The 14,821-nt window shown below is 39.8% G+C and overlaps 1 protein-coding gene across 1 annotated transcript in view; it reads left to right on the top strand.

The window, feature by feature from the left end:
- Positions 1-859: 859 nt before the first annotated feature.
- Positions 860-14,821, top strand: part of bmpr1ba (bone morphogenetic protein receptor, type IBa) — a 66,744-nt gene continuing 52,782 nt past the window's right edge. The window contains exon 1 of the mRNA XM_058637040.1: positions 860-961. The gene's annotated coding sequence lies outside the window, so the exon portion shown is untranslated. The remainder of the gene's footprint in view (positions 962-14,821) is intronic.

Genomic DNA, 14,821 nt, shown 5'->3' with positions numbered 1-14,821 from the left:
ATAAATCTGCCTCCTGTGAAAAGTCCGGAGCTGACTGTGCCCGACCTATTTACACCACTGTATTCTAACGTAGGTGATCATTTTGTTGCTTCAATAGATGGATATTTTTATTACATTACATTACATGTCATTTAGCAGACGCTTTTATCCAAAACGACTTACATTTTCTTAGGTGGTACTTTGTATAAAAGGTTTTCCATAGGCAAGGACCACTTTCTCTCCATTGTTACCTCCGCTGAGAAAGATGAGAATATTTTTGCCCCCGTTTGTGAGCAGCCAAACTCCAAAGTAAACAGGATTTTTATAAGAAATTGTAAAGCTTAACCTTGGTTATAGGTTCTAAGGAAGTGATGATTAATTTGAAGTAGTTATACAGATGCAGAAACTGAGCAGCTTTAACAGAGGTGTGGTCCCCCCCCAATAGTGTGTCGAGAAAATTAAAAATTTTTTTTTTTTAACATGTTTAATATCTAAATAGTGTTGATCTTAAGTTGATTGGTTGTTTGTTTTGTTTTTGAAGATTTTCTCATTAGGTTTTAAAAGGCAATTTTTTGTGATTTTGTTTTTATCAATATTAATAATAAAGCTACTCCATGGTGGTGGGAAAGAGGGCCCCCCAAATCAAAGACACCTTAGGGCCCCATAAAGGCTTGGGCTGGCACTGACTATCAGTGTTTGGCGGAGAGCTGCAACAGAAAACCCAAGAAATCACTGTTTTCTGCTGCTAATGCTTTTCCTGTGTGGCATTAATCACCCCTCATACCCTCACACTGACTCTCTCTCTCTCTCACACACACACACACACACACACACAGAGAGAGAGAGAGAGAGAGAGGGAGGGAGACTGCAGCTCCACTGAGCAGACGAACTTCTCTCACATCTGTACTCGGAGTTCAGAGCGCTACACTTTTTTTCCTTCACGACCGTCGACAGTAAGACAACGACAACAAAGCGCCGTGAGGTGAGTCAACGTTTAAACGAACGCTGTCTGTCGTGTTTTCCGGCGAAGTGTCGCGTTTTCACTGTCAGCTTTTTAAACGCCTCCGAAAAGTTTGTTTGCTAGGTGTTGACAAATCTGCTGCACGTGCGACTGCAGCAGCGGCAGCAGCTTCATGCTGAGACTTTACAGCGCTTCAATGTAACCAGAGGACCTGTGTACACTCTCCTTTCCTCCAGGTCACAGTTCTTATAAGAAATGTACTGAATAAGAAGCTGAGAGAGAAGTCCTAAGAGAAATGATAACAGTCGTAGGAGTTGGAATAGTCTGTCTTAAAGTTTGATGTTGCGAGTGTGTTATTATGAGCACAGTTAAAAAAAACACTTTATTGTGTCCCTTTGTATACAAAACAGTAAAAAAATAGAATGAATAAAAACGGTATTGTTTCCAGAAAAGAACAGCAAATGAAAACATGCTAGATTTATCTCAATAAAGTAGATTTGGATATTATACTATATGTTCAAACATTAAATGGCAGTAGCATGCCTTACTGTCCAAGTGTTTGTATGTATTTATGGTCATCTCATTTCTGTATAGTTATATATAAATATGTAATGATAATGATAACATAAATAGTCCTACAAGTTTCAGGTACAAAACATTTTTTTAATTCTCATTTGTTAGTAGACTTAATACATTCTCAAACCTTTAGTAGTTTATATAGTTTTCATTTTCAAATTTAAAAGCACACACACAAACCTTCTTAGAAAATTTCATTAAAGGAACTTTAATAAACACATATTAGATTCACCAAGATAGTGTTTTCACTACTTTCATATTGGGTTTTAAAATATCATTCTCCTCATATTGTCAAAAAAAAAGGGTAAAAACCGTCCTCTGTCTTTTGTATTTGGAACGACCGACGTTCTGAATATTATAGTAGCAGTGACCTCCCTTCATGTTTTGAGACTCGGTGAAGGTCGACCCTTTCTTCCAGGGATCAGAAAGTAGAAAAAAATAAAATAAAGAGAACCAAAACACAGCCTCCAGCACACACTATACAGCCCACTATTCCCCATAGACTCCACTTAAATACACCCACGCAGGCATGCACACAACATTCAACTCTCCCTCCGAGTCCAGTAACCAGGTCCAGGTGTTTGCCGGTCTGGGTTATGACAAGGGTATATCTGTACGTGTGTGCATGCGTGCACATGAGCACGCATGTGTGAATGTATAACCAGATGTAGCCGTGGCTCCAAATCTTACCTCACCTCATCTTAGGGGTCTGGGGGCAGTAAAGCCGGGAGACCTCGCATTAAAACACTCTGCAGATATGAAGGAGAGAGGAGGTGTAGGTCCAGATGTACGCGAGTGTGCCTGTACCGCTTTCCTCGTCTGTCAATCTGACGGTTAAGTGCATGCAGTCGTCGAGGCTTCAGTGGGAAACGCCGGCGATCTCTTATTTAGGTCAGGCAACGTATTGGCTTCGCAAATCTTGAGAGAAAGCCACATTTTCAATTGGCTGTGTAATTGAGTTAAACACAGAAGCTAGAAAACAGAACATCTCCCTCTGTTTTCTGTGTAGGAGACATCAGCTGAGACACCTAACAGTTTGGCTCCTCGTGATGTGTGGCGAGGGGCCCCGATGTGAAAATGCTGCAAATTCAGATCACATTGCTGGAGTTTTTTTCATGTACACCATAAAGAGCAATTACAGACGCACCAATCCACTTTTATTTTTCATTCTGATATCTGAAGTTAGATGTTCTTGAAGAAGATAATGATGATCGATATAAAGGAGTGGAAAGGACTCTGGGAATCATGTAAAAGTTACAGTTAGTCCGATACCACAAACTTACGTATCTACTGATACTGATATTAGTCCCATACACAGGGTTCCTGTGGATCCTTAAAAAGTCTTAAAGGGCATTGACTTCATAAATCTAAAAACAAGGCCTTAATTAGTAATGAAAATGTCTTAATCCCCTCTTTCAAACGTCAATAAGTAGGCTTTTATGATTATTTCTTGTAAGTTAAAATCTCAAAATAATTGGCAAAAACTATTTATCAAATGCCTCCTGCAGTAACATCACGCAGATTAGGACAATGGAACCAACCAGGACGTCACGAAACCAACACCGGGAAGTAGCTATTCTAACTTTTGCACTGGACCTAAAAGTCATGTTTTTGTTGAAAAAAATAAGTGGCAAATTTGCGGCTAGCTAATGTGTTTCAGGCAGCGTTGTTGTGTTTTGTTTATTGCAAAATTGGTCTTTAATTTCACTCCAAGTGGCATTTGAAAAGTCTTGAATTTGACTTGCCTTAAGCTGTAGGAACCCTGCATACAGTCAGTCATTTTAGACCATTTATGAACTATGACAACACATTTATGCCGAGTCATTTCAAAGACATAATCCTATAACTTTGTTACAAATATTGTTCGCACAAAAAGAAGAAATAAACAACCCAAACATGACTCATGACATGATTTTTGACCAATATTGAATCAATACCAACACTGACCGATACCAATTCACATCCGTAAATATAAAATAAAAAGTAAGATTAAATTATTATTTTTCGATTTGGCGATAAACTGTATATAGTGATGATTGGGGTAACACACATATGTGTTTTCCACCTGTGAGTCGCACAGAAAAACAAGTGCAGTCAGACACTGAACAGCCTCTACATGCAATCACGGTCTTTATGTAGCATTATTAAGCTTCATAAATCAAGTGTCTCACCATTTCTTATTGAATTAATTCAACAGCAGCTGCAGCCAACAAAAACAGCCAGAATACCTTGTTGCTATAGGAAAGGCAGTAGTTGTTGATGTTGTCGTCTGATGGTAGATATGCGCACAAAAGTCATAGTTGAAGAATCCGCCATCATCATTATTTAACAATTAGCATTTATTCAGCAGAGCAGACCCATTATTCTGCACCTAATGGCTCCAAAACATGCCAGGTGTGTGTCTGAATAAACTTTAGTTTTTCCTCATTTTAAATTGTTAATTCACCATTTTAACATGCAGTAAATTGTAAATAATTGCCATATATTGAGATGAAAAATCCTGGAAAAATGAGCAAAAGGGTTTACAGGATAATTTTCTGGCCCTTTTTATGGTTAGATTAGCAAAAAAAAGAGGGTTGAAGAGTTAAAGGGTTAAATGAATATGCACTTAAATGGAATTTAAGGCTAAATAGGCTTCGCATTCAAACAAGTACAATACTTTTATTATGTCTATCTCTTTTTTTGTTTTACTCCTCTTTAACTGCTTCCTTTTAGCTTTTATATTCTCTTGTGAGTTTTACATCTGAAATAGTTTTGTCTCCGTAACTATTTGTGCTGCTGTCTTGACCAGGACTCCCTGGAAGAAAAGATCTTGTATCTAAATCTGACCTTTCTGGCTAAATAAAGGATAAATAAAATAAAAAAAATAAACATGCATTATGCTGTACATGATTCACACAAATGTCAGACAAGAAAAAAATAGGGATGGCTTCGTTGTTTGTCTGATATCTGCAAAGTAAATGATGTCAGTATCTGCATCCTGTATCAACACTGGATCAGATAATCCCAGCTCTACGGCAAATTTGCCAGCCGCAAACTCAATTTGTCCGTCTTACTTAGAAAAATGTAAATAGTTTAAGCATCCGAATTTGATTACACTCTCTACATAATACAGTGAGATGTTCTTAATCAGAACGACAGCAGGGCAAAGGTCAACATCGAGAGTGAAAACAAGTTCACGTGAACCTGAGGATGATCTCTAATGTCCAGATTCTTCCAGCTACAGATTTAAATAACCAAAAAGAAAGAAAGAGATAAGAGCCTTTAGCCCAAGGTCTTGTATTCAAAGATTGGTCTTTTCCAATTACAGTGTCAATGTGATTGATTGAAGCAGATATTGCTGATTTTTTTTTAGCAGTGTTTCCACATGCCTTTTAAAAAAGTCAAAGCATACAGAGTGGAGATATTAAACAGCCTTAAAGGGTTTTTTTCCCCCCTTAATGAGCATGTAGAATGTGTAAAATAAATCTGTCACTTTGATTATAATAGTTCTAATCCCCGGGTGCTCTCCCCAAAAGAAAACCAGCGTCGACGAAACTCGGGGCAAGTTCGTGCTTTCCTTGATTATGTGTGTTTCACTTTCAGCCAGACTGCATTCATCTCCTTCAATTCAAATCAATTCATCTTTGTGAAAAATCTTGTGTGGTTTTGCAGTCAAAAATACTTAATAGCATAAAAAATAACCTAAATTTCAATGAATATGGTCTTAAAGGAATACTTCACTTTGTATTTCTAGAATAGGGGTAGTATTTTTGAAAAATTGTGCTTCCCAACCTCAGTTTGCCCACCAGTGACACTTGGTCCGACCCTTGAAACTGCAACACTAATTCCACACTTTTTAGACCCACTCGTAGGGGGACGGGACCTCATTCCCAGAATGTAAACAGTGTCGGCCATCTTTGCTAACCGTTACGCTAACAGGACCAAGTGTCACTGGTGGACACGTAGCAAAGAAAAGAATGAGGATATTTCTCATCTCAGGGGAAACTGAATTCCTTTCAATGGAACTTTAGGTTAAATAGGCTTCACATACACTTTAATGTTTTATAAAAACAAATCAATAACCATTTCACTTTTTTGCGTATACATAGCGTATACATAGCGTTGCTTTAGGTTGAAGTTTGCACTTTTTATATTGAATTTTCAGACATTTCTTTCTTCATTTACCACCATACTTTCGCCCCAAAATGTATGTTAAGTCACACTGAGTGAATCCAGATAAATTAAAGCACATGTTAGTCACAGACAACATCTCTTAAGCAACACTTGAGGTCACCATATGGATGCGGAGCTGTCACTGTGGAGCAGACAGTCTACGTGGCCTTCAGATGTCTAACTGCACATGTCATGTTGGAATTCCTCAGATTTATCGAGGGATGCTTCAGAGAGATTATTAATGATTATTTTCTTCACTTGGTGTGATGCACTTTATCTCGCCGGGGTGGGGCGCATAGCTTTCGTATATTTCATCTTCACACAAGGGTCGTCTAAAACCTTATTTGGCAGTCCGACACTTAAGAAACTCAAGTCTGTCCCAATGTCTTTTCCAATAGACGACTTTAGTGACAGCACACTGTTTTCTGTCCCGGCGCTCTTCTTATGACGACGATTAATTCCATTATATGTGTGATGCCAGAGTCACATATTCAATGAATAAAAAATCGAACGCAAACGCAAGGTCATGGATGCGTGTGCGTGTGCGCGTGAGTGAGATCTTTGTTTTTGCACACATGGCTTTCATCAGGTTTGTTGACGTCCTCTGATGCTGGGATGAGTTAAAAATGGACTTCTTTAATGGAAATTGATGTATTGCCTGTGCTGCTTTGATATGTTCAAAACAAGTTTGCACTGACACATGAGGGCACGCACACAATGCCTTTTTTTCCACTGCACATCTCACACACACACACACACACATACATACACACAATGCACAATACTCTCACAATATGTCAATAAATCAGATTGTTTATTTCACGAAAAGAAAATATTGTCATAGATGAGGGGGAATAGTTACCACAACACCAAGAGTGGTCATTACTGACTTGGAAATAACCTCCTCTGTTCTGTCCCATCACAAATCAGTCAGTCAGTCAGTCATCATCTACCGCTTTATCCTCTGCCAGAGGGTCGCGGGGGGTGCTGTGCCAATCTCAGCTACATCGGGCGATAGGCGGGGTACACCCTGGACAGTTAGCCAGTCCATCGCAGGGCCACACACAGATAGAGACAAACAACCATTCACTCTCACACTCACTCCTATGGTCAATTTGGAGTGTCCAATTTTACCTATCCCCACATTGCATGTTTTTGGACTGTGGGAGGAAGCCGGAGTACCCGGAGAGAACCCACGCACACACGGGGAGAACATGCAAACTCCATGCAGAAAGGCCCTTGTTCCAACCGGGGCTCGAACCCGGGTCTTCTCGCTGCCAGGCGAGAGTGCTAACCACTACACCACCGTGTGGCCCCCCATCACAAATTTCATACATAATTACTTATGTTTAATAACAAAAACTAGAAGGCATTTGCATGAATAATACTCTAAATGAGAGGTCATGCCGGATAGTGATGAATTATTGACTGTACATAATATTGGTTGATATTTATCACGTAATCCCTCCCAGAATTTTATATAAATGATACTATATTTCATCAAGCCTTAATGTTTTCACTTGTATTCATGACGCTTGAGACTATGAATCAGGACTTGGATCTTTCTTCTTTGGGTAAAATAAATGCTTTTGTTGGTCAGCCGCCATGGCAACGTTTAAATCCTAATTGGTCTTTGATTGGAACACTGTTTAATCCATTTGTTAAAAGACCCATTTCTCTACTTGGTGCAGTCCGTGAGCTGCAGAGACGAGATAACGTCTGACAGGACTCTTGCCTACTGCGTCAAATGCAGCTGTTACTGCGGATGAGTGACGAGGAAGACAATGAGCGAGGCAAGCGAGACTCGTCCCGATAGCTCACGGTATCTATTTTAAAGCACACAGGACAGTACGATGATGCTGATGAATGTGGTGTCTTTTTATGGTTGTTTTATCCCTGCGTGCGCGCGTGTGTGTGTGTCTGCTGTGATGTACAGTGAACGTGCACGTACTGGAGGAGTCACTGTGTGTGTGTGTGTGTGCAAGATAACGTTGCTTGTGTTTATTTATTACATGGGGTGTGTTTATATTTACGTCCGTGCTTATCTCCGTCTTATTATCTGATTGTACAGCTCTATCACACCCCGCCGCTCCCCCCCTCAGGGCCGACGTTTAAGCACACAACCTGATCTCATGATGGAGTTATTCTGTCTGTGCGCTCTCTAATTCTCACAGGGCGCACAGTTCAGCCACTCCTCCCCGAGTGTTCTGCTTTTTCTTTTCCTTTTGAATGATGTGGCATCAGCTCCTTTTTTTTTTTTTTGAAACAATACTTGAAATGTTCCAGCCGCCCGTACACTGACGGCAGCTCCGGGACCCAGAAGGAGATCACGGTAATCAGCAAATTACTGTGACTAAAGTAAAGCTGCTGTCGGTGACGCTGCGCTGAGAGCTCGGAAGCAAAGGAAGATGGTATGAGATAAGTTAAAATGATGATACATTGGGCTGACTAATAGCTCACAGAATCAGTTTGGACTTGCGTCTACACGGGCAGGATGATATAAACTACCAACCGTTGTCTGATCTCATGATTTGGCTGTTTTCTTTCACTGCTCTTTAATTCACACAGCTCAGCCGCTCCTCCTCAGTTTCTTTTCGTTTAGTTGTTTCGGCATGTGCACCCCTTTCATGTCATCACCATACTTGACTTTGTCATTTTCTTGTGTCATTAACTCATTTCCCTATAATTACTGTCTGTGCATTTCAGTGACTAATAACAATAGTAAAAAAACAGCGTATTGTTGATAAGAACAGCCCTAATTACAAATGTATCAACAGGTAAAGGTTTGCTGTGAACTGCAGGGCTGTTCTGTATTTTATAGACCAGTCATAGACTACTACTCCTCTAGTGTTTGATTTGGCTCATTCCAAACCTGAGTAATCATCAGGCCTGGAGCTCAGTGAGTGATGAGTGGGGGGGACCAAAGGGAAAAAATTGTGTAAGGGTTGAAAGATAACCATCTGGGTCCACTTTGAGACAATTTCATCCCTCCTGCCCCTCTAAACTGAGACCCCCAATTTTCATGGTGCCTCTTTTTGAGGTGCCATTCCACCAGTGACGGGGTCACTGTTTGTCTAAGAGCAAGTATCATTGTTAGGTCTCAGGAAGTCACTTCACTTTTCTTTTTTTTGTTTGGTCTCTCCGTCTAGACTTCCACTCACTTGGCTTGAATATGCATTTAATTTAGTTTTAATGAAATATGGAAAAAAGTGTTCTACTCAGGAGACTGAGTCATTCTTAATAGAGCATCAAGTGTCACTTTTCAGTTTCCCTTTCTGTGTGTGCACAGGGAAGCAGAGAGAGGGGGAACAAAGAGAAAAACTACATTCAAGTCGTTGCCTCGCCAGTTATTAATTTTCTAAGAATGTCTGGAGGTCAAAGGTCAGACTGAGTGATGGAGAACCTCCACTTCCTGTCTTAAAAGAGAAGCTGTGTAAAGCACGTGAGCAGTTATGGTTTACTGCATATTTCTACGTCTGCTCGCCACAAGTTTAAAACACACAGCCTAGAAGCACAACAGACTGTCCGAGGTAATTACCACATAGTCCAGCTGGGGTGGGGGGGGGGGGGGTCATTTTTGTATTTATCAGGGGGAAAAAAAGACAGTGGTGTTGTGTTGTTTTGCTGTGAAAATGGAGAACACAAGCAAGAGACACTGTCCTCTTAAGAAGACGATCACAGCATCTGCAAAGTGTTAGTTAGTGAAGCAACGGAGGAGGGATCACTGAAAAACATCAACCTTAGTGACTTTTAGTAAGAGTAATAATAAATAGAGCTGCAACTAAGGATCCATAATGGAATAATAATCGTTTGGTCCATAAATTGTCAGTGTTTTCGAACCTGGACTTCATGATGTTCTATAATGTCTTGGTTTTGTCCATGAACCAAAAAAGATTCAGTTTCAACGATTTCTTTATTAAATGGAGAAAATAAACCAGAAAATATTCACATTTAAGAAGCTGAAAAATCTGAAAACTTATTAACAGAAGTTAGGGAGCGAGTCACATAGTGCTGCAACTTGTGAACGATTAATCTGTTGATTGTTTTCTCAATTAGTCAAGTACTTGTTTGGTCTGTAAAATGTCCTCAAATTTGTTATGTCTTTTGTCCACAAACCAAAATAATGGTTTCAATGATTTCTTTGCTATATGGAGCAAACAAAACCAGAAAATATTCACATTTTTAGAAGCTGAATAATCAGAAAGTTTGAAACCCACTCTAAACCATTAATCAATTATCAAAATAGTTGATGATTCATTTAGTATTTGATTATTCGAATCAATATCAAATTACCGATCCAGCCGTAGAGTCGCAGAAAAAGGTGCATCCAAAATGAACAGTTTAGCTACAAGAGACAATTTTGATTGTTTTGGGGGTGTAGCTTTGAGAGCACAGGTGGGAGGAGAGGGAATGTATTGCTTGTACTTTTGCCAATGAGTAAGCTGCTATTGCCTACCTAGCTTTACGTGGAAAGAGCCATTGTATTAAATGTTTACGCAATCATCTGCAAATCTTTATACTTTAGCTATGTTTCTCTTTCTTTGTCGTTCTCTTTAGTCGTCCCCCACATACATACATACTCTTTCCTCTCGCTCCCCTCTCTCTCTAGGAAGTTGCACATGCGCTGCCGCAGATGCGCTGCTTTGTGTCACATCATCGATTTCCCTCCTGGCTACAATTGCGTCCACATTGCCCGTGCAGACACCACCTTCTCATGAGACATGAATTTATGACGGGCTCGTCAATGTGTTTTCCAAAGTCATTATTCTGCCGTAATTAAATCAGATTGATACGAAATTAAATTTCCCTCCCTAAGATAGTGAATCTGGTGCATGTGAAATCAAATCTTGAGGGGGGCTGTTTCTTCACTCGCATACCCACTAGATTTATACGTATCCTTATAACACGGCAACATGAAGCAGGCCTCTGGGAGTCTTTGTGCTTTGTAGCATATCGAATCAGCTTATTGATAGGTGGATCGCTGACATATGCTGGTGAGATGAACACTAACAGGATATTTATATTGTAGTTGCATGTATAGTTTCCCTCAGAGGCCAACAACAAGTTTAATTGGGGACCAGGAACAGGAAGTAGATGGAGGAAATGTGCAGTTGCACATCACATTATGCCAGGCACTGAAATAGTAGGGCTGTTTTTTTGGCAGATTTAATTATGGGATTAAAAAAAAAAAGGAAAAGTGCCGACCAGATGCCCAATACTTAATCAGATGTGCCAGATGAGGGGACACAAGGATCCAAAATGAGGAAATTTAGAGTCCAGGAGGGGCTGGATGTCCCTTACAGGCCACCGTCTGTTCCGACACCGTCAACTAAATGACTACATATGAGGTCAGCGTCATTGAAGCAGTGATGGGAAAGATTAGCACTGTTGCAGAGGAAGCATCACTCATCAGGAGTGTATTTATAATAAATATGGTCTATTTATTTATGCTCTTTATCCATTACTGATAATATTCATGTTTCTCGAGGCGTTCTTGCTGCTCTCTCGCACACAGATATATATACTTTATACTATAGATATACTTTCAATAGAAGTCTTTTTTCATGACCGATGCCATTATCATTCTTGAGAAATCAGAGCAGCCAATGTTTTTTTTTTTTGGTCTGCACGTTTGCCCAATTTCTGTTCTCCATCTGATAAAACAACGTTTAAATCATATTAAATCATGCTCAAAATTGCTTATCTTGAATAAACACTTAACCGTAAAGATATGACATGTTCATCGATTATTATTCGATCAATCGGCCGATATTGATGATATAAAAATGCCCAAAACTGGCCTCATGTCTAATCTAACAATGAGCGATACCTGCTTACTGTGTTCACGCTCATGACAAACAGGTGTGCACACAAACCTGCACCTCAAACTCACTTGGTTTATATTCAATGTGAAGCGCTGGGAGCGGTGTTTTTACAAGCTCAAACCCCTGAACCGTGTCCACTCCACTTCCTGTAAAAAGGGGGAAAAAATTATCCTAGCATTCACCTCATGTTCCAAACCGAGCAGTCGGTCCAATAAAATCGGATTCTTACTTTTAACAAGTTTTCTTTGGGACTTTCCTACTCAGGATACAGCAGTAGACACAAGACAGGGGGTAAAAGGTTGGCACAGGGTGGCATACATGCTAGGAACTCACTTCAGGATAAAAAATAAATATATAATCAAAGTTTAGGGCAGGGGTCTGCAACCTTTAGTAAGAAAAGAGCCATTTTTGTTCCCTCTCCACCCAAATAAATTGTATCTGGAGCTGCAAAACCTATGATAAAGATAAAATGTATCACATTTTATACAGATTGTTGCATTTATCAAAGTTACAAAAAGAAAACTATATCATTAATATCATTAATACTCCGAGGGGTTTGTGGAAAATGAATTGAAAAGTAACCCACTTTGAAATAAATTAGACATTTTATGTAGTTCATACTTGAGAGAACATGCCCGGCATAAATAATTATGTGGACCCAAAGATGGACAGGACTCCAAATGGCTTCCCATATTTTGTATTTCGAGTTGGGGAGGTTTCAGTCAGACATCGGATGTGACACACAAAATGTTAAAACACCTTTATTTATTGACTTGATCGCTAAAACTTGTTGGTGGGAAAAAAAACTGCCAATGCAGAGGTGCTGAAGGGTCACATGTGGCCCTAGAGCCACAGGTTGCAGACACCTGGTTTAGGGGATGGTATTCTGCCAAATTAACAAGGAAAAACAACACTTTTTCCACAGAAGATGTGTAGACCTGCTCCATGTACCAAAGGTCAGCATTTATAACAGCATCATTTTTAAACAAGTACACTAAGTAGTTCATTATATCTGCAGCAGAGGTTGACAGAGTTTGTTTAAACCGCTGCCGTGAGTCTGCCATTTTAAGGATTTCGTTAAGCCAAATCAAAGCAGCTGGATTTATCCCACACACTGTAGAACACACCACTGTTTGTCTTTAAATCTTACCGACTAATAAGGCCAAACAGTTCCTTGTTTGCTCTCCAAACCTCGCCCGTGTCGCGCTGTTGTTCAGACCTGTGCACACGTATTAAAAATAACACTTGCAGTGCAGTGTCTTTTCCTTCTGGCGTGTGCATGTGTGTCTGTGTGTGTACACAAATTCTACCCAGAGGCATCTGTTGCAGGTCTCAAGCACATGTTATGGGATTAAAGAATTAGCCCTAACAAATAACCTCATGCACACAAACACACATGTTCTCATTACTGACGTAAACCCTCTACATTTGCATGCAAAAAATGTCCGTCTGTCGCTTCCTTTAGCTAAATCCTTCACTGGTTTTTCCAACACTGCTCTTTTTGAAATTTGATGTCAACTATAAGAAAAAGGTATGTTACTTCTTGCATTGAAAGGTGCCTTAATGTTAGGTGTGTAGAGGTTAAAAAAAAAAGGTGATTAAAGTAATAGTATATTTATAGGTCAGAGGAAGCCAAGTTGTCGGGAGACTCCCTCTTTCTAAAAAAAGGAAACGGTGTTTTTCATAGCCGCTGGGTTCAGGTTCTAGCTAATCAACGGTGCACACAGCCGTGACTGTTCTGTTCCAGGGGAATGGACATAGAGGGAGTGGGGGGGTTAGACAGGATGAGGGTCTTGCCTGAAATGCAGGCATAAGGGTTTGGAAGGAGGGAGTGAGTGCATGCGGTGTCGTGATTGAGGTGTGCATTCATTTGCTTCAATGAGTGTCTTTTTTTTGCCTGTTTCAAAACCTTCTGGGGCCATTTTGTGTGTGTGTGTGTGTGTGTGTGTGTGTGTGTGCATAATTGTTCATGTCAATGAACAAATTATATCAGTGCTACCAAGTCACTTAATAGTGGAGAGTTAAGTGAGTTGTGTTTTAGAGGCTATGCTATATAATCACTATCAGATGTCTAGGTGGACGAGAAGGACAAAGGGAAAGAGACCTTTTTTATGTGTGTGTGTGTGTGAGGGAGGGACGGGGATGTCCCAGATATTCCTCATGTTGTGGGGACACAAAGCAATTTCCCATAATGTACATTGATAAATCTTAACCCTTTTAAAACCTAGCCCTCAAAATAGTTTTTTTTGCTTATTTTATATGTAAAAGGGCCAGAAACTGACCTGTGACTAAGTGCTTTTGCCCAGAATAACTTCCATTATCCTGCTGTTATTTACAATTTACTGCATGTTAACATACTGTTTTAACAATTTAAAATGAAGAAGAAGAGTTTTGGTAGCACTTTATATTAAGGTACACATATTCACCATTAACTAGGTGCTTACTAACATGCATAAGTAGCATACTAGCCCTTTATTAGTAATTATTAAGCATGTATTAACACCTTCTTCTACATAACCCTATTCTACCTCTGTTACGACATGAATTAAGATTTTTCCTGATTAAGGTGTTAATACGTGCTTAATAATTACTAATAAAGGGCTATTATGCTACTTATATGCATGTTAGTAAGCACCTAGTTAATGGTAAATATGTACAAAAATTTTTTTTTAATCTCTCAATGTTTCTTTGTCTCTCAATGTCCAAAAACAGGCCAAAAAATGCAAACTTATGCACAGGTGTTCTTCCCACTCTCTCCTCTCTGGCGACAAAGATGCTGATTCGCCGGCTTACTGAAACAGCGCGAGTGAAATTACCGTAATAACCACGCGACGGCTTTGACGTGCAACTTCTCAGCTTCTCAGAAACCGTTGGAATGTTTCCGCTAGCACAAACGTTATGTAACTAAAGTTATGCAGAGTGCACTTGTGCGGACGTGTCGTCTGCGATGCGCTCGGCTTTAAACGGTTAAAATGAAAACATTGCATTAAGCTGTTCAGTTCATGGTTATGATTGGTGAGAGATGAGTGGGATATGCATTTGTGTGTGTGTGTGTGTGTTTCAGTGTTCAAATGAGTGTGAAGAGAAATAAAAATGGGAGATAAAACACGATTACGGCTGCTGTACATACTCTGACCGTCATCGAAAAAATAGATTTTGACATAATGTGGTTGTGGTTCCAGAATGTAAACTCACACATTACGGCGAGCTACCATGCGATTGTTTAAACTTCTCAATTTGGTTGGCAGCATCTCTCTCAGTTTTCTTTGGTGCTCGTCCCAGTCTTTAAACAACCCATGTTGATAACTCGGCTGCTGATTGGCAT

Source organism: Solea solea, chromosome 8 (assembly GCF_958295425.1).
Source record: "Solea solea chromosome 8, fSolSol10.1, whole genome shotgun sequence".
NCBI classification, from domain to species: domain Eukaryota; kingdom Metazoa; phylum Chordata; class Actinopteri; order Pleuronectiformes; family Soleidae; genus Solea; species Solea solea.
Note: the sequence above shows the minus strand (reverse complement) of the source record. Positions and strands in the feature narration are given on the sequence as shown.